The following is a 20,838-nucleotide window of genomic DNA, read 5'->3' on the forward strand; positions in this document are numbered from 1 at the left end:
TGTAAGGACCTTAAGCCTTTTAAAACCATGAACCTATTTCTCATGTGTGAAATGTCACAAGAGATGTCCGTTTCTCAAATTGTACTATACTAGGTACAGTGGTGGAAAGTAACTAAGTACATGTACTCAAGTACTGTACTTTTTTTTGTACATTTTTGAGGTATTTTTTACTTTACTGGAGTATTTCCAATTGTCTGTACCTTTACAGTACTTCTAATCCACTACATCTCAAAGGCAAATATTGTACTTTAACTCCACTACAATTATTTGAAAACTTTAGTTACTAGTTACATTGTACATGTAAATTATTACATTATAAAACATACATTAACCACTTTAGCCCTATTTTATACCTATAGGCTTAGCAGATCTACAAGCTTCGCATCGCAACGCGTTGTGAGCTTGTAGATCTGCTATTTTCAAACATTTTAGTACTTTCACTTTTGGTACTTTAAGTACATTTTGATACCAATACTTTTGTACTTTTACTCAAGTGAATTTTGAATTCCGTACTTTTACTTGTAACAGAGTACTTCTACATTGCAGTATTGATATTTTTACTTAAGTAAAACAATGTAGTACTTTTTCCACCACTGCCTACAGTATATACTACGTTGTGTGACAAATCTTTGTGCCACAACGTCACGTTGTGTGACCAAGCCGATCTACAAGCTCCCAAAAACAAACAAAAAAGGTTTGAACAGCTCAAATAGTACGGTGATGTTCAAAGTGGTTCAGAGACTTATGTGACTACAGTACAGAGGTATGCTTTTAGCAGTTAGTGACGTTTTCACAGGTCTCAAAGTGCACCTCCGAGGGTTACGTAAGCACACATAAACACGGCTGTGTGTGCAATGTTAGCAATCACACACGCACACACACACACACACACACACACACACACATACCTATAACTTTTTATGTTTTTTATTGGAAATTAATGCTCTGCTTTGTCGTACTGGAGTGTCGCACAAAATCTGTGAAAATAGCATCGCGACATGTTGTGAGCTTATACAGTAGATCGGCTGTGTTCGCGATATCCCAACAATTATAATAGTCAAAGTTAATGTGGTTAAGTGTGTGTGTGTGTGTGTGTTTTATAAATATAAAGTTTTTTTTTATCAGAATGAAATCATCGTCAGTACATTTAATTCTAAGAGAGTATTTCTACATACAAGAATCAGAGTAGTTTCTTCCACCACAATACCAAACAGGCACAGACAGATTTTTGACCCCGAACATGACCCCTTGTCTCTGCAGGCTGTGAGAGAAAGTGTGTGTGTGTCAGGATTTTATAGCTGACATTAAATGAGTGAATGCAGCTCCAGGGATCTCAAGGCCAACGCCATTAAAAGACAAACAGCAAGCCAGCCACGTGTGTGTGTGCGTGCATGTGTACACCCTGGAGGTCTGTGGCTATACTGTATGTGTGCTGTGCAGGTCACCAGCCATTTCCCAGCAAGGCCATTTCACTTGATTCACAATACACACACACACACACACACACACCTCGTCTTGCTTCAAGCCGACCCGTCTGTTCATCCTACTCTTATTTTGTCACTGTCGGGGGGGGAACCTTGAATGTCCAAAACTGTTTTTTCACGACACTGTTGTATGGCGAAGCCTGGGGGGGGGGACATAAAAAGTTTAAATATGGAGATACTAGGTTGGTGCTATCCTTCCTCCAGGTTTGCGCTTGTCCTCGCTCGCTACATCGGTCTGTCATTACTCCTACCCCAGTGCATTCTGGGTAAAGTTGTTATTGCTCTTTGTGTGAACTTCCCCAAGCATAATGTTTGACAGTCTTTCTATTGTCTATGATATTTTTTTTCCCAGTATTGTTTAAGATCAGAGGCTTCAGGCCAAATGACACTCGCTGCTGTTAGCCTTGTCATATGATGTACCATTTCATCACCAGCTAATGTCATCCACACACTAGCCAGTTTTGGAATGGGAACCAGGCCTTTCACTGTGTGGAAAGCCCGCTGATGTGAGGTTAGTCTGATACAGACCAATGTCGTTCATCTTTCAACCTCACTTCCTGTAATGTACGGACTACACAGCACACTCCCTTGTCTGTCAGTCATGTTTGTTGATGTTTTTGCGTGTTACGATACCATGACACCATAGGAACCACACATGAAGCGCCATAAGCTGCGCCTTTCATTATCCTATAGAGCAGGGTTCCCCAATTACTTTTCCCCAAGGGCCAAATTATGTCTTGGGTACCAAGCCGAGGGCCAGGGGCATTGTGCACGCGCGCAAAGCGCGCATGCGCAACATTTTGAGTTTTTTATTTGTTTTTTTTCTCTAATCTAGCTAATTTGACACGTTATTTTAGGCCTGGGATTCTTAAATCCTGTGTTGAGGGCCACACAAGGAAAAAATGCACTCTGGAAACAAAATAAGTTGAGAACCAACCATTTACTTAAAATATTTGGTTGTTACAGTCTGCTTGAAAAGTAATACAGATTCAAAGCAGCCAGTTGTACATACTGAAAATCTAAATAAGTCCAGAATCAACAATTTACTTACAGATGTGTTTGTTACAGTCTGCTTGAACAGTAATACAGCTAAAAAAAATTATGACAGGAGTTGTCGCGGGCCGGACAGTTGCCTCTCGCGGGCTGCAAATGGCCCGCGGGCCGCCTATTGGGGAACCCTGCTATAGAGATTAGTACCACTTTAAGAGACTGGCATTCATTCTGTACCCCCCCCCCCCCCCCCCGGCATTGACACTAAGGGTTGCCCAGGTAGATAAAACTTTCGGGCAGGTGGAGTTTGCTTTCGGGTTGCCCGAACGGGCAAGTGTGCGTTTGAGTGGGGACGCAACTGTCTATAAACAGAACACGAGATACCTGTTAAACACCTGAACGTGGCCAGAGTGCTCTGTCTCCCCCGCCCTCCCCCCTTCGCTCTCTCTCCCTCCCTCCCAGACACACACACACACTCAACGTGCAGTGGCTTTGTGAACTCCGGAGAATCTAAAAGCTCACAAAGTGTTGTTTCAATTTCAGCTCATTCAAGCCTTCTTTCCCAGTAAAAAAAAAACGTTGCGACTATTTAACTCTACTGAGGGTGTGGGAGCTAGATGAGCACGGCTCCACAGTGCATCCCACCAGACTTATGTTGCATGTGCTGTCCTATAGTCCCTGACCGACGTGTTAAAATACTAGAATGCAGCAAGCATTCTGTCAGATTCAAAACATTCTGTCAGATTCAAAACAGCAGTGCCAACCCAGTACCAACCTTTCAATAAATATTTGTTTATTGAAAGGTCAAAGTTTAGCATGTGTCAAGTCAGACGAACGTAAACCCTTAACCCATTAACACATTAACTGCCAAGACCGTAGCCCTACGGGCCGTTAAATCCAACTGTTAAGCGCCGAGACCGTAGCCCTACGGGCTGCGGTCTTTTCGCGCATGCGCGGTCCGGGTGCACTTTCGGAATTTTTTTGATCCACTTCCGTTTCCGGTTTGATGACAGGAAATAGAATTATTTGGGATCCGGTTTTCACGATCACGCCCGCCCTCGTTCTACAGACGAAACTGAAACTCAATTCTCTTCCTGTAGTTTTTTCTCCTCGCATTTCACTGTTTAACGTAATCCGCTCTAACTCAAACATGGATGCCCCGTTTGACACGTGGTTTTCACTGGGAGATACAGGGAGATCGCGCGGATGTAAACAGACTGTGTAGCGCTCAATCTTAAGGATTTTAACAAGATCTATGGCGACATGAAAAAAACAAAAAAACAACAAAAACACCTTGGCACTGGTGAGTACATTATGAGATTAGCCCTTGGCAGTGGATGTGTTAAGACCTGAAGCCGATTCTACATGTCTCCTAAATTCCAACAGTTTTCTGAAAAACGTATGTTTCTATATCATTGGTGCTCAATATTTTTCATGTCAAGGACCCCCAAAATTATATGCATTTTGGCCACGGACCCCCATCTCAAAATGTTTTGTTCCAGAGACCCAAGAAGCAAAGATTTGAGTTACAAATATTTGCTTTAAAAATATATATATTATTAGTAGGGGGCACGGTGGCGCAGTCGGTAGTGCTGTCGCCTCACAGCTAGAAGGTCCTGGGTTCGATTCCCGCCGGGGACGCTGTGGGCGCTGGGGGCGTGTCTTCTCCTCCGCGTCATCAGCGCCCATACCCTAGGTGGGGTTGGCGAAAGGGCCTACTCTGTGTGGAGTTTGCATGTACTCCCCGTGTCTCCTAGGGTAGTTAATACCCTCACAAAAACATGTAGTAATCCTGGTCGCTATACCGCCTCCCCCATGACAGCCGGGGCGCCTGATGGAGGGGAAGGGAACCGGTTGGAATAACGTGTTCCTTCCACGTGCTACGTCCTACCGGGGAAACTCCCCCCTGTCAGGTGACAAGAAGGTCAGTTGGCTCTCATGCATTGAAGGAAGCATGAGCTCGGTCCTGGCCTCCCTAGGCTGTGGGGGACTGGTGTAGGGCTGGTGTAGCGCCCAGGATCACTTAGGAAATTGGCACCGGGTGAAAAAAATGGGTTACAAAAATCGCGGGATAAAAAAAAATATATATATATATATATATATATATATATATATATATTCAAAGATTTACACAAATTAAAAAAAAAAATCAAAAATAGCAAATCCACAAGCTCATAGCGCGGCACTCGGTGCCGCGCTATGAGCTTGTAGATCTGCTATTTTTGAATAGCCAAAAGTGGAAAATATGGCTTTTTAAATCAAATCAAAAAATGACACAGATGCGTTCCAGGTCTTAATGGCTTAAAAGACTTCCGGTTGGTGGATAAGAGCTCATCAAGTTATGGGAAAGTAAGTGATTTTTGGTCTGTGGAATGTAAAATAAGAGCACTGTTGACCTATAATTAACCTATAACTGTTGACCTGCTGTTTTCACTGTTGCGACACTTAAAAATATTAAACAACAAGTGTGAACCCATAGCCATATTCATAGCTATGTAGGTATTTGGCATAAACATATAACCCCCGCAGGGTACCTCGTGCAGTTTGCAGAATCTGCAATCGGGAGACCCTTGTAAGTCATAGCTATGAGGGCTAGTGTGATACGATGTAAGTTTCATCACCACCTCATGTCAATATCGACATCCGCGTGCAATCCCAGATTTTATGACCGCACGTAATCTATGCACGAGTGCACATATGCACTAGAACACAAACATGGACACTCTGTTTGCTGAGAGGACATTGGTCACTACCTGCTGGATTATATAATATTATGTGACAATAAATGACTTGAACTGGAAGTGATGGACAGGTTTGTTAAATGACATACAAACACAGAACACAGACTTGTCAACGTTTTGCAGAAGGAATGTATTATAATGAGTTGTTCAGAGAATAACAGGAATGCGCATAAATAAACGAGTGAAGTCGGAGCCAAAATAGGCCAGCAGACAGTTCTTCAAACAATGACACACATCCTTCAGTTGTGTGGAAGAAGGAGGCCATTACAATCTACATTGTGTCTGCTATTGACTGCAGTCTGTGTGTTATTCTTGCAACACGCACTGCAAGAGCGACACAAAACACACTACATTAATCATGGTTATTTGACAATAACATTTGAGTAACAATTCTCACCACAACGAGTGTGCAGTTTTCCAGTGTGACCAACAGGCACACGCACACACGCACGTGCACAGGGGCCCTGGAGCCAAACGGGCCGTGGCACTGGCAACTGGAAAATCAACATTTCGATTGGTCAGTCCCCTTGGTCCGTTTCATCTACTAGGAGATGAATGATCCACTTCCAACTTCCGCTAGGCAGATTTCATAATAAAACCTGTGTTTAATCACAATACACGTTTCCAATTGTGTAAACATAAAAGACACTCTTATTTCGGAAAGCCTCCCAGTTGTAAGGAGGAAATCCAAGTTCTATTGAAGACATTCGACGCTTCACAAACAAGCAAAACGACAGACCTGGATTAAACGCAAGAATTTGGCAGGACGTCATATTTACGCTAAGAAAACCATGTGCTTGTGACTTAACACAATGCAGACACTTTGGAAGTGCATTCTCTCTTTGGACCTCCGCTCTGTGGCAGCAGGTGAGTCTAATGATCTCATCTGGTTAACTTACAGTAGCTATAGACTTACGCTCAGAACTACTGTACGCAGTGCGCGGCTGGAGGGGGGGGGGGGGGCGTGCACACACAGGGCCCATTTTCACTTTAATCCGCCCATGACACACACACAAACAAAGTATTTTATTTGAATCTGCACAAAAAGCGCAATACATTTATACCTGTAAATATATATATATATATATATATATATATATATATATATATATATATACCTGTAAAAGGCTATAAGCTGCCCTGAGACCAGCATTGAGAAACTGCCCTGAGAGCAGCAACTTAACATTGTTGCATATATATATATATATATATATATATATATATATATATATATATATATATATATATATATATATATATATATATATATATATATATATATACCTGTAGAAGATTACAAGCTGCCCTGAGACCAGCATTGATAAACTGCCCCTCAGAGCAGCAAATTAATGATGTTGTATGTGTATCATTTAAGCTGCCCTGAGACCAGCATTAAGAAACTGCCCTCAGAGCAGCAAATTAACAATGTTGCATCTATATACCTGTAGAAGGCTATAAGCTGCCCTGAGACCAGCATTGAGAAACTGCCCTGAGAGCAGCATTGAGAAAGTGCCCTGAGAGCAGCAAATTAACATTGTTGCATCTATATACCTGTAGATGGCTATAAGCTGCCCTGAGACCAGCATTGAGAAAGTGCCCTGAGACCAGCATTGAGAAAGTGCCCTGAGAGCAGCAAATTAAAATTGTTGCATACATATACCTTTAGAAGGCTATACGCTGCCCTGAGACCAGCATTGAGAAACTGCCCAGAGAGCAGAAAATTAACATTGTTGCATCTATATACCTGTAGATGGCTATCATCCTGTCTGTCCCGTCTGTTTGTTTGTCCCCAAAATCTGTTCTGCCCGGTTCTCCTCAGTGGCTGGAGCAATTGATCTGCATTTGCACACAGCCATTGACCATTACCATGTGCACGGAACAGCCCATTTTTCACTTTCCCCAAATGTCAGCTGTTTATTAGCGTTTGTGTTCGCTGGCTCCCGGGTTGCCAAATCATGTGCGTGCAGGAGGCACCGGCGTTGCCACATCCGTGAAACAAGCGAGCGGACCATGACGCACTTTGGGTGCTCATATCCCCCGACCGGTATGGTCTAGTATACAGAAATTCGACAGATGTTCTTTTTTCCCCCTTAGCTACTCAAGGATAAATGAAAACATAGTCTCCACACACACACACACACACACACACACACACACACACACACACACACACACACACACACACACACACACACACACACACACACACACACACACACACACACACACACACACACACACACACACACACACACACACACGGTAACAACAGACACTACTAAACCATGAGCCTTCAGACAAAACAACATCAGCCATTATAAGCCCATAATAATCAGCATAATCTTTGTTTCGCTCTTTGCTGAATCACATCTGGGAAGGGAACATTTCAGACCATTCTTTCCTCCGTTACTAAATGTAAGAGATGAATACACTATGAGAGATATGAGGGGATTGGTGGAATATATCCCTAGGTTTAAGAACCTTCCTGAAGCCACTTGTTTTTTACAGTAAATGCCGTTGTGTAATTCGGATAAGAAACGTAGCTTTTCATGCTCAACACGAGCGTTTAACGCATTAGAAGCGGGAAAGCATCTGTGTCATTTTAGATTTTAGCTATATATATACAGCAACCAGTGGAAAAGTACTCAACGTTTTACTTAAGTAAAAGTATCAATACTGCAATGTAGAAGTACTCTGTTACAAGTAAAAGTCCGGAATTCAAAATGTACTTAAGTAAAAGTGCAAACGTATTGGTATCAAAATGTACTTAAAAGTACAAAAAGTAAAAGTATTAAAATGTTTGAAAATAGCAGATCTACAAGCTCACAACGTGCCGCAATGCGACGCGTTGTGAGCTTGTAGATCGGCTATTTTCAATTAGCGTAGGTATAAAATAGGGCTAAAGTGGTTAATGTACAGTATGTTTCATAATTTATATCTGCAAAGTAACTAGTAACTAAAGTTTTCAAATAATTGTAGTCGAGTAAAAGTACTGAAAATAGGAAATAAAATACCTCATACCATCAAAAGTACAGTACTTGAGTAAGTGTACTTTCTTACTTTACACCACTGATATACTGTATATACAGCAACATATGTTTTTCAGAGAACTCTTAGGATTTAGAACATTGGTTTAGAACAGTGCTCCTCAAACATTTTTGGGGAAAAATCTTTAAAGCATTTTTAAACACAAATCTTCTCTTCTGGGGGTCCCTGGCACAAAACATTTTCAGATGGGGGGGTCCGCGGCAAAACACATAATCTTGGGGGTCCTTGGCACGACAAAGTTGGAGAACAACTGATTTTGAAGGCATTTGTAGAATCGGCCTCAGGTCTCAAAGGGTTAAAAAGCTCTCACGCCATACTTTGGGTGTCACAGCCTTCTCCCCATTGAAGAAAGGATCTGGAAGTAACGTTTAGCAACACAGTACGTCCTCACGACTCATAGCAAGCAGACAGTGGTGGAAAGTAACTAAGTACATTTTGATACCAACACTTTTGTACTTTTACTCAAATGTTTTATTCGGACAAAGTCAAACATTTGAGTACTTTTTCCACCACTGCATACACACTCACACATACAAACAAAAAACCCTGTTCTAGAGACAGCTTGACGGACAGCAGATAAACACAACTCAATGAAAAGGAACAAAGCAAAGCGCCGGCATTGACCACAGAGGAGCCCAATGCAGTGGAGAGAGTCTATCCGTTACGGCTGAGCAGTTTTATGGACGCTGGTTTAAATGAGAGACTCCAGGCTGTTACATTCAAACTGTGGCTTGAGCCAAAAAAGTGGCTCCTGCCGTTTCTTCCCCCAGAAGAGCCAGAGACAAGGCCGATCCATAAGGCTCTCTCTGCGCTCGACTGAAAACACGCTGTTCAGCTACACGCCGCTGACACTGTGGACCCCCCATGCACGCCAAACTCTCTTAATAGCGGCTCTCACAAACACTGTTGGCAGTTGCCTTGGTTTTTCCGAGCCTGCAGTTTCTATTAGGTTGGATTCCCTATCGATGATGTCACTGGTAGACGGGATTCTGAACTGTCCACAGCCCTCCTATGAGACACAGAGTGGTACCATTTTATCATGAGCATTAGTGAGGACCATTTATATGAAGACTAGACCATACCCGGCAGGTATGCAATGGTATTTTGGTATGTTCTTGCACTCTATTTCAATGACGTGACGCGCACGTCGCTTAACACCTACACTGCAAGTCACACAATGGACAATTGATATGCATCTAGGCTTATTCCTATGTTAATTTGCTAGGTGTGAGTCGGGAGCCTTTGAAAACTTTGCTGAGGTGCAAATTTAAAGTAGTTTTAAATCTATGCGTGTGCCTGCGTGTGCTCCTGGTCAAATAGGTTCCGGCACGGCGTGCAAGGCCGTCCAGTGAGCATTGCACCCCTGATACCCGGTGAAGTGCGCAGGCGAAAGTAGTTGCAAACGTGGGGTTATTGCGCGTCCTGACGCGCGTCCCCCCCGCGCATCCCGTGTGTGTGTGTGTGTGTGTGTGTGTGTGTGTGTGTGTGTGTGTGTGTGTGTGTGTGTGTGTGTGTGTGTGTGAGGCAGGCGAGGCAGGCGGCACCAACACTGTAACAGAGTGGGTGTGTGGATGTCGACGCATGCGCAGTTTGATTTTAAAACGCTAATAATAAGCTGAGATTTGATGAAATTGAGAGACGGGCTTCGCAGTTGCGTTCAGATCGTAATTCAGATCAATTGCTCCAGCCAGTGAGGAGAACCGGGCACACAGTTTTGCTGACACGACGGTCGGTCGACCACAGAGGTTTGTCAAATTATAGGAGGATAGGTTGAAAATGGGTGAAGTCGTCCTTTAATAAATTGGTTGGTAAAGGAAGGGGATGAGAGAGACAGAAAGACAGTCAGACAGACAGACAGACAGACAGACAGACAGACAGGTTGGTAAACACATGGGATGCTGACAGCTGGAGAAAGCGAGAGAGAGAGAGAGAGAGAGGTGGGGTAAAGAGTCAAAGGGGGGGGGGGGGGGGGTTAATAGTCTTCCTCTAGTTAATCCTGTCCAGGCTATGTCAGCAGATAGCAGTGATCCAGGCCCCAGGTGCATGCTGGGGGTTTTGTCTGTAAGATACACCATGGGAGAGGGAGGCTTTCTCAACGGCTCAGGACGTTTGACCACCATCGTTCTGCAGGTATAGCCTCGTGTAGCCACACTTTAGTTTCTGACCATGTCTGGGGAAATCTACATTCAACATGGGCTAGAATATTGGTTTTTCGTGCCAAGGACATAAATATTAAGGATATATATATTTGGCTGCGGACCCGCCATCTGAAAATGCTTTGTGCCAAGGACCCCCAGAAGAGAAGATTTGTGTTAAAAAAAATCTAATTCATGCAAAATGTTCCAATATATATATATATTTTTAAAGGGATAGTTCACTTTTTTTCTATTGATTAGTCACCCCATGGACCCTATGTGACACTATTCCAGCGGTGGAAAGTAACTAAGTACGTTTACTCAAGTACTGCACAATTTTGAGGTATTTTTTTTACTTGACTTGAGTATTTCCAATTTTCAATACTTTTACTTCTACTGCACTACATCTCAAGAGGCAGATATTGTACTTTTACTCCACTACAATTATTTGAAAATGTTAATTATTAGTTACTTTGTATATATATATTATTATTACAAAACATACACTAAGCATTTCAGCTCTAAATACTTTGGCTATTTGAAAATAGCCGATCTATAAGCTCTCAACGCGACGCGCTGAGAGCTTGTAGATCAGCTTGTAGATCAGCTATTTTCAAATAGCCGAAATGTATATAGGGCTAAAGTGGTTAATGTATCTTTAGTAATAAATAAAACAATCTACAAAGTAACTAACTAGCAACTAAAGTTTTCAAATAATTGTAGTGGAGTAAAAGTAAAACAATTGCCTCTGAGATGTAGTGGAGTAAATTGGAAATACTCCGGTAAAGTAAAAATACTTCAATATTATACTTAAGTACAGTACTTGAGTAAATGTACTTACTACATACAGTAACTTTACACCACTACTGAGTCTCATCATATTATTTATTACACCCCCCCCCCCGCCCCATGGTAAGACACCAGATGAAAACAAACAGTGGTCTTGGCTACAGGGACCAGGTGGGACGTGGAAACAACCCTCCCCCATAACAGACTGTAATCAGACAGACACTAGACTACTTCAGGGGGAGCACAAGGCAAAGTGAATAATAACATGCTGTTATTAATGGAGAGACTGAGAGAGAGAGAGAAAGGCTGTGTTGTGCATTCCTTCCCCTTTATCTGCCTCTGCCAGCAGCGCCCAGATGAGACCAGAGATACGCTGTAGCACACAGCAGACAGACAGATGTAGTGGTGATAGGACAGGCAGACAGACAGACAGACAGACAGACAGACAGACAGACAGACATAGTGGTGATAAGCTGAACGCAACAGATAAAGCAGTGAATGGAGAGCGGAGTGCTGTTTACAAACATGCAGTATTAACCACTTAAACCCCATATGCAGGGGCGTCGCGTCATGAGGGCAAGTGGGGCAGCTGGCTGCCCAGGCAGTAAAGATCCTGCCCAGTCTAGCTGCTCAAACTCGTGGGTGAGATTCGGCAGAAAAAAAGATTCTGCTCTGACAATAGATACATTACTGCGGTAACGTGAGCCGCCGGTCGCGGCCGGCGGCTCACGTTACCGCAGTGATACATGGGCTGCCCCATTCGCACCTTTTACAAAGCTAAAAGCTGCAGACCTGTGCATATCAATGTGCAGTTGTGCACCCATTTCAGATCATGATTCGCCCAGTCAACATTATCAGGCAGGCTACGCGGGTGCACATATGGGTAACCGGGGTCCCTCAGGGCTCAATACTTGTGTATTTGTTTTCTGTTATTGTGGGGAAAATAAATAGCCAATTGACAAGCTCACAACCATGGGCTATTTTTAGCGAAAGCTTTCCCCACAATACGGATGGGGTTTAAGTGGTAAAGTATATGTATACTGGCGTGCACCGAGTCAAACGACACTGCATGGCTTGGCTTGATAAATGATTCAGTTAGGATGATAGCGTATGTGTGTGGGAGGTGCAGTTGCACCGGTTGTCCAGCAGGGGGAGATAGGTGTGCAGTAAGAGAACTAAAGCAACAGGAGGGAGACTGACTAGGAAGCACTGTGGCCTCGGGGAGTTTACACACGCGCACGCACACGCACACACACACACACGCAAGCACGCCTTATACACACACACACGCACACACTTCATGTTAGACACAGAGAGATGAATTTGCAATATAGATGAATAATGCAACATACAATACACACACACACACACACAAGCACACATACATACTGTAGTACACACCAACACCTGTAGATTCTCACACACACACACACACACACACACACACACACACACACGTGCTGCTTTTGCCTTTCGGCCATTTTGAACTCTGACCCGAGTCAAGCAATTACACACAGAGCACAGCCTGGGGGTTGCCGACACAAAACAACCCAGAGAGAGAGAGAGAGAGAGAGAGAGAACGTAGCAGCAGAGCTCAGTGTTGAAGTGTGTTCTGTGCTACAGACCGGGAGCGCTTATTTCACTTTAATTCACTTTAATTTACACGGCTGTAAATCATTAAACAATCACTGCACTCGGGTGGTAACGTATCTGCCCACCACCCACAGAGGTTGTGGGTTTGAATCCACCGTGGCGCATCCGTCTTTGTTGAGTGTCTATAAGAACCAGGGGTGGAAAAAGTACTGACATTTTTTACTTAAGTAAAAGTATCAATAATACTCTGTTAAAAGTAAAAGTCCGGAATTAAAAATGTACTTGGGTAAAAGTACAAAAGTAAGTATTGGCATCAAAATGTATTTAAAGTACCAAAAGTAAAAGTACTCATTATGCAGAATGTCCCATTTCAAGTTTTCTAATCTCTCAAGAACAGATCCATCGCTGCGTTTGAATCTGTCGGTAGCCGTGTTGACAACCCGTGCGCATTGGCTACAAGTGGGCGTGCCATCAGATCAGGAAGCAGGCCGCGCTTTACCCAATCAAATGTAGTGGGCGGGATTTACGTGTGTGCCGTTCTTTCCCCACTAGAAACGAACCGAAACTCATTAAACAATAGCGTCCCCGAAGCCGACAAAACCACGGAAAGTTAGTAACATTTAAAATAGTTCTTTCATCATAGAAACAAGTGGGCTTATAAACAAAACGATCCATGTTCTTTGGGTGAAATGGTGTAATTAATTGGCATGATGACTAAATTGGGGAAAAACATTATATTAACAGACTGCTGTCCTAGCCACGCCCACATTGAACATCTGGCCAACTTCTGACCAATCGTCCAGCCAGAACATCTCGGAGGCGCAGAACAGCTGAATGAGGTCATCGTGTCGTTATCTCTCAGCCGAACCGAACTCATTTCAGCTGTTCAGCTGGAGTACGCGGCTACATTTAGCGTTAATAACATGGTGTCATGCTATGGGGGGTGGGGGGGTTAAATAAATACATGTCCACTGGACCACAGAGGATGCAGTTAAAAGCATGGAGAAACACCATCATGTACCCCACACACACACACACACACACACACACACACGAGTCTTAAAGTGGATCCGTTTGGTTTGCTGTGGTCCACAAATACCAGAGAGATGCTCAGCTTAAGTTACACACTGTCTGGAAGCAAATGGGAAGGTGTGTGTGTGTGTGTGTGTGTGTGTGTGTGTGTGTGTGTGTGTGTGTGTGTGTGTGTGTGTGTGTGTGTGTGTGTGTGTGTGTGTGTGTGTCTGCTTCCACCCCCGACGCAACATGAAAGTGAAGGGGCCACGATAGTTGCACGCAGTCACCGTTGTTGTTGTGTACATGAAATTCATATTATTAAAGGTTCAGAGAAAACGAGAGAAGTTTAATAAACTGGTCGCAGAGAGAGAGAGAGAGACAGAGACAGGGACAGAGAGAGATACGCACGCACGCACGCACGCACGCACGCACGCACGCACGCACGCACGCACGCACGCACGCACGCACGCACGCACGCACGCACGCACGCACGCACGCACGCACGCACGCACGCACACAGATAGACAGAATGAGAGAGTGGGAGGAATTAATTCAGGAGGCTAGATGGCAGGGAGACAGAGTGACAGAAGGAAGTAATGAATTTAAGAAGAGAACACAGAGAGAGAGAGAGGGGGAGGGGTGAGTAAGAAGGGGGGATGAATTAATACGAGTGTGAGAGAGAGAGAGAGAGAAAGAGAGAAAGAGAGCTAAAGAAAGGCAGAGTGTAGAGAGGAGATAAAAGGGGGTTCATCCAGCAGAGCTGAACTTCAATGGGGGGCGTGCAGATAAAACAAAACTCAGTATTCTCTGTTTGTTTTGCACAGCTCTTCCACTCTGCAGGTCTGTTCACAAACAGCCCAGTGGTTCACAGCGTGTGTGTGTGTGTGTGTGTGTGTGTGTGTGTGTGTGTGTGTGTGTGTGTGTGTGTGTGTGTGTGTGTGTGTGTGTGTGTGTGTGTGTGTGTGTGTGTGTGTGTGTGTGTGTGTGTGTGTGTGTGTGTGTGTGTGTCTGTGTGTCAGTGGTGGAAAAAGTACTCAAATTCTTTACTTTAGGGGCGGCCATAGCTGAGTGGTTAGTGAGCCCGAGGCCCTGGTTGCCCCAGGTACGATTCCAGGCCAGGCCAGCAAATATGTCGATGAAATGAAATTTGTCCCTGAGCAAGACTCTTAACCCCTAATTGCTCACAGGCCCTCATTGGAAACAAGACTGCAAGGACTTTCATGAACGGACCTGTTAAAGGAATTATCTTTAACTTAAGTAAAAGTATCAATACTGCAATATAGAAATACTCTGTTACAAGTAAAAGTCCAGAGTTAAAAATGTACTTGAGTAAAAGTACATACGTATTGGCATAAAAATGTACTTAAAGTACCAAAAGTAAAATGTACTTAAAGTACCAAAAGTAAAAGTACTAAAATGTTTGAAAATAGCTGATCTACAAGCTCACGATGCGACGCGTTGTGAGCTTGTAGATCGGCTATTTTCAAATAACCTTGGTATAAAATAGTAAAAGTACAATATTTGCCTCCGAGATGTAGTGGAGTAGGAGTAAAAGTATTGGAAATTGGAAATACTCAAGTAAAGTAGAAACACCTCAAAATTGTACTTAAGTACAGTACTTAAGTAAATGTACTTAGTTACTTTCCACCACTGGTGTGTGTGTGTTTGTGTGTTTGTTTGTGTGTTGTTCGTGCGCAGTGGCACTGATCGCCACCGAGGGGAGCCGTCAAGGAGCGAGCGGGGCGATTCTGGCCTCTCTTCCTTCCCAAGCAGCGGTCAGACATCAACAGCAGGGGTCCTAAAAGCTCTGTGTGTGTGTGTGTGTGTGTGTGTGTGTGTGTGTGTGTGTGTGTGTGTGTGTGTGTGTGTGTGTGTGTGTGTGTGTGTGTGTGTGTGTGTGTGTGTGTGTGCTCCGCTCGGTCATCACCTCTGAGGAAATGACGGTGTGTGTAAACGGATTAAAACACCATCTGGCCTGACATTAGAAACACTGCTGCTGATGATGGCTATCTCTGTATGTCCTCCAGGACGGACGGGGAAAGCTGCACTGTGCGATACACACACACACACACACACACACACACACACACACACACACACACACACACACACACACACACACACGCGCCCTCTGCAGTGCTCTAATTTGAAAGTGACTGGAGTCTGTCTCCTTTCTCTGCAAAAGCCCTTGAATATGATTAAGGATTACTGTGGTTATGGTAAGCTCACATTTAATAACACACACACACACCATACAGTAAGAACTCCTGTAACTATTAAATAAATGAAAAATAGCCTAAATGCATTTAGATTTACAACTTTTGCTTTTCTGTGTGTCTAGACGTCACACCTAACCCCTGGTCATCATGCTATAGGGTGGGATGGCTCAGGGTAGAGGACAGAGTGCAGCAGCAACTTGCAGTGGGCCTGGTTCTCCAGATACTGAGGGGACCAGTGCCACATGTACCTGTCAGACAAGAGAGTGAGAAACGCCCATGGGCACAACACCAGAGGGAGCTCCACTGATCTCATTCCCCCCCAGATTCGGCACAAACACGGGGCTGAATTCATTCTACTGTTATGCCACCAACATGTGGGATGCCCTACCACCCATTAACAACAAGTGTGACTCCCTTTTTAGATTATTATTACAAAACATACATTAACCACTTCAGCCCTATATATATACATACAAAATAGCCGATCTACAAGCTCACAATGTGTCGCATCGCGACGCATTGTAAGCTTGTAGATCTGCTATTTTCAAATGATTTTCATATATTTTATACATTTGAAAACTTGTGAAATGGGACGTTCTGCATAATGAGTACTCTTAATTTTTGTCCTTTAAGTACATTTTGATGCCAATACTGTTGTACTTTTCCTCAAGTCAATTTTTTATCCCAGACTTTTTCTTGTAACAGAGTATTTCTACATTGCAGTATTGATACTTTTACTTAAGTAAAACATTTGAGTACTTTTTCCACCACTGCACAACACAGACATGACTCATCAAAGCCACATGGATCCATACAGTTCCTGTCAGTGACTCACTCTACAAGCCCCCTAGACTTCTTCTCCCTGCTGGCTCCCAAGCTGTGGAACCACCTTTGACCTCCCCCCCAGTAAGAACTGTACACTCACAGCTCATTTTCCACCAGCAGCGTAAGTCGTATTCAAAGTAGCAATAATACCACCATCTAAAAAATACTCTGGTACAAGTAAAAGGCCTGTATTCAGAATTTGACTTGATTAAAAAATAGTATTGGCAACTTATAGTACCAAAGCAAGCAGACTATTATAGTTTGTATCAAAAACTGGAAATAATCATACATATGCATGCAGAATGTACTGTACGTCGGTTACTTGTTGACATATGTTATGTTACTTAGACTATTGTACTATTTGCTTGCCTTGAACACAAATGTAGAGAATGCTGTTTAGACCATTGCTTCTCAAAGTGGGGTCCGGGGACCCCCAGGGGTCCTTGAGGGAGTTCCAGGGAGTCCCCAGCTAAATGATGGATAGTTAAGAACCAAATGGACCCTTATGGGTCTGTAACTCTGAGAGTGTACAAATGGAACCATATGGTTCCATTTGTAAATTCTCAGAGTTACACTAACATTGATTTTACAATAGAAATTGGGGTCCCAGAGATAGAAATGCCATTAAATCAGGTAGCCTAATGCACGTCAAACTGAGGGTCCTTGAAATTAAAATGGTTGAGAATCTCTGCGAGAGCCGTAAACATCTTCTCTTATGGGGGTCCCTGGTATATCTTTTCAAATGGGGGTCCGCGGGGCTAATAAGTGTCAATTTGGGGGTCCTTGACATGAAAAAGTTTGAGAACCACTGGTTTAGACAGATGCTAGGTGCATTGTTTACCTGGTAGCTACTTTATTTACATGATTAGAGTCATTTGTTGACTACGGTTCATGGCATTTTACTCAACTCTGTAAGCGGCCCTGGATAGGAGCGACTTCTAAATGCTTAAATCATAAATTGTAATTCGCCTGCTTTTGTCTCAGACATCCAGACACATAATACAAACTGAAATGAAACTAATCCCCAAAAGAGCTGATCCTCAAAGACAGACAGACTGGCTTCCATGTCTCCCTCGGGTCACTTCCCCTTCGACATTCGAAAAGAAAAAAGAAAAGACGAAGCTACATTTCACCATGCACTGACAGAGTCTCTGTTTTCTGTTTGCCCACGTCGGACACAAGAACCGATTTAACTCGGCAGATGTCAGTGATTGGAGGACAAGACATTTCCTGAATGGACTGGAGGCGACCGCAAGCTCCAACACAGAGAGAGAGAGAGAGAGAGAGAGAGAGAGACAGACAGACAGAATTAGTTTACTAACTTGTAGCTACACAATTATTATGGAATTTTGTTCCGTGGTTCTCAAACTATTTAATTTCAAGGACCACCATAACTCTGGGAGTGTACAAATGGAACCAAATGGACCCGTGGTCCATTTGGTTCCATTTGTACACTCTCAGAGTTACACAGCCTGTAAGGGTCAACTCTTGCAAAAAGGTCAACTCTTGCAGCCCTATCGGAATTCACGGTCCAATTTATGCTCTTCGATTAATCAATTATTTAATTATATCTATTATTTAAATGCATTAATTGTTGCACCGCTATACACAACACACTATAACAAATACAATAACGCAAGCGGTGGATACCCAGGCCATGTGCTGCAACAGTTGGCCAGTTACCATGTGGAGTGGACCACGTACGTACAGTACATCCGTTCAATAGCACAACAGTTGGCTAGATACTGGACAGCAAACTGTAAATCAACCACACTGATTCTGTTGGATACTGAGAGACTAACCACACACACACTCACACACACTTTAGGATAGCGATTTAGGTTATTTTTAAACCTAAAGCAACAAAAAAAAAGCTGATGTATAATCTATCAACGATATATTATTTTGTAACCATGAAGCAACCATTTCGGTTGTGAGGACCCGGAAAGTTGTCCTCACACATTTCTCGCATTTTACTATACTTGAGGGGACATTTGGCCCTTACAAGTATAGCAGTACAAGTATGTGCACGCGCGCGTGCCGCACACGCACACGCACGCACGCACACACACACACACACACACACACACACACACACTCTTAGTTTGTTTAAGTGAGAGGAAGAGAGACGACACAATAAGGAAAAACAGAAAGTCTGAAGGGGACAAAGCAAGGAGGGGGAGGGGGGAATGGGAAATGAAGAACGAGAGAGATAGGAGAAAAGAGGAGAGAAAATTGGTTTCCTCCCTCCCTCAGAGAGAGAGAGAGAGTCAAAGAGAGAGAATTCAGAGATAATCCTCCTCATTAAAACAGAATAAATATTTAAAGATAAGAGATGGCACTTCATTAGAGGAGCACCACACACACACACACACACACACACACACACACACAAACACACACACACACACACACACACACACACACACACACACACACACACACTCTACAGGTGTCAGCAGTGACACAGCGTCTATCACAGCTGAGAGGAAGGGGTGGAGGAGGTGGGATGGAGGGAGGGAGGGAGAGACAGAGGGATGGAGGAGGAGTGTGAGATCTACAAGCTCACATCGTGTTGTGACAAGCTGTGGCTTGTAGATCGGCTATTTTTGACACATTTTGAAACCATAAAATAAGGCTAAGTGATTGAAACCAGGAAAAGGCAACATATCACGATATTACAATATGTAAAATCACAGATGATATCTGCTCTCATTTGACCATATCTATATAACATCCACATCAGTGGTGCAAAGTAACTAAGTACATGTACTCAAGTACTGTACTTACTTCTTACTTTTACTCCACTACATCTCAGAGGAAAATATTGTACTTTTACTCCACTACAATTATTTGATAACTTCAGTTACTAGTTACTTTGTAGATTTTGATTATTATTACAAAACATACATTAACCACTTCAGCCTTTTGAAAATAGCCGATCTACAAGCTCACAATGCGTTGCAATGCAACACATAGTGACCTTGTAGATCTGCTTTTTTCAAAAGATTTTCATACATTTGAAAACTTGTAATGGGACATTCTGCATATTGAGTACTTTTACTATTGGTACTTTAAGTACATTGTGATGCCAATACTTTTATACTTTTACTCAAGTACATTTTGAATTCCGGACTCTTACTTGTAACAGAGTATTTCTACATTTCAGTATTGATACTTTTACTTAAAGGTATCATGACATTCATTTTCACTTTTTTTATTTTCAATGTTTTATTTGGGGTTTTATGACCTCAATTACACCCAAAAAAACTGAACTTAGAACATTCAGTGGATTTTCTGTGGTCTGGGGTTTTCTGAATAATTAGGCTGAAAAGTAATCTGAGCTTGGCCCTTCGACAGTGAGGTCACAGTCGATTAATCCCGCCCACTCTCCTCCTCGCCCCTCCCCTCCCCTATCCTTTCCTATGGGGGGGGCGGAGCAGAGGCGATGATTGACAGGCAAAATCCCTCACCAGCCACCCGCAGGCAAAGATTTCTTTTTTCATTGCAGTTGAAAAGGCTTTAGAAATGTGAGAGAAAAACACCTGCCATTGATCACTGGAATGGAATTTTCACTTAAAACTTTTTGTACACTTTTGAAGGACCAGGACAAAGACTTTGAATGTGGTGTAAAAGTGAATGTCATGATACCTTTAAGTAAAAAATGTGAGTACGTTTTCCACCACTGATCCACATATTGTCCAGCTCTAATCTCTTGTTCTACGTGTCTCTGTTTATGACATGACCTCGACTGTGACCTTGATGTTCTGGAGCCTAACGGTAAAGGTGTGTGGACAGACACACAGGGTCCTTTCCTTTCCGTTGCCATGGTGACACAACGCCAGCGGCGAGGGCACAAAAGACACGTTCAACCCCAAGGGCTTTCTGTCAGAAAGCTGTCATTGATTGGCCGTTCTCACGGGTCACAGGGGTGAAAGATAGCCCCCAGCTGTTCCTGTGAGCCTCCCCCATCCTTACCCCTTGTTTAAGATTCTTCATG

General features: G+C 43.2%; 1 long non-coding RNA gene across 1 annotated transcript in view; it reads right to left on the reverse strand.

Annotated features, from left to right (window-relative positions):
* LOC308101101 overlaps positions 1 to 20,838 on the reverse strand; it is a 123,801-nt gene that overhangs the window by 16,493 nt on the left and 86,470 nt on the right. The gene's annotated exons all lie outside the window — the stretch shown is intronic.

Source organism: Gymnoscopelus braueri (genome assembly GCF_963280865.1).
Source record: "Gymnoscopelus braueri genome assembly, chromosome: 14".
Lineage (NCBI taxonomy): Eukaryota > Metazoa > Chordata > Actinopteri > Myctophiformes > Myctophidae > Gymnoscopelus > Gymnoscopelus braueri.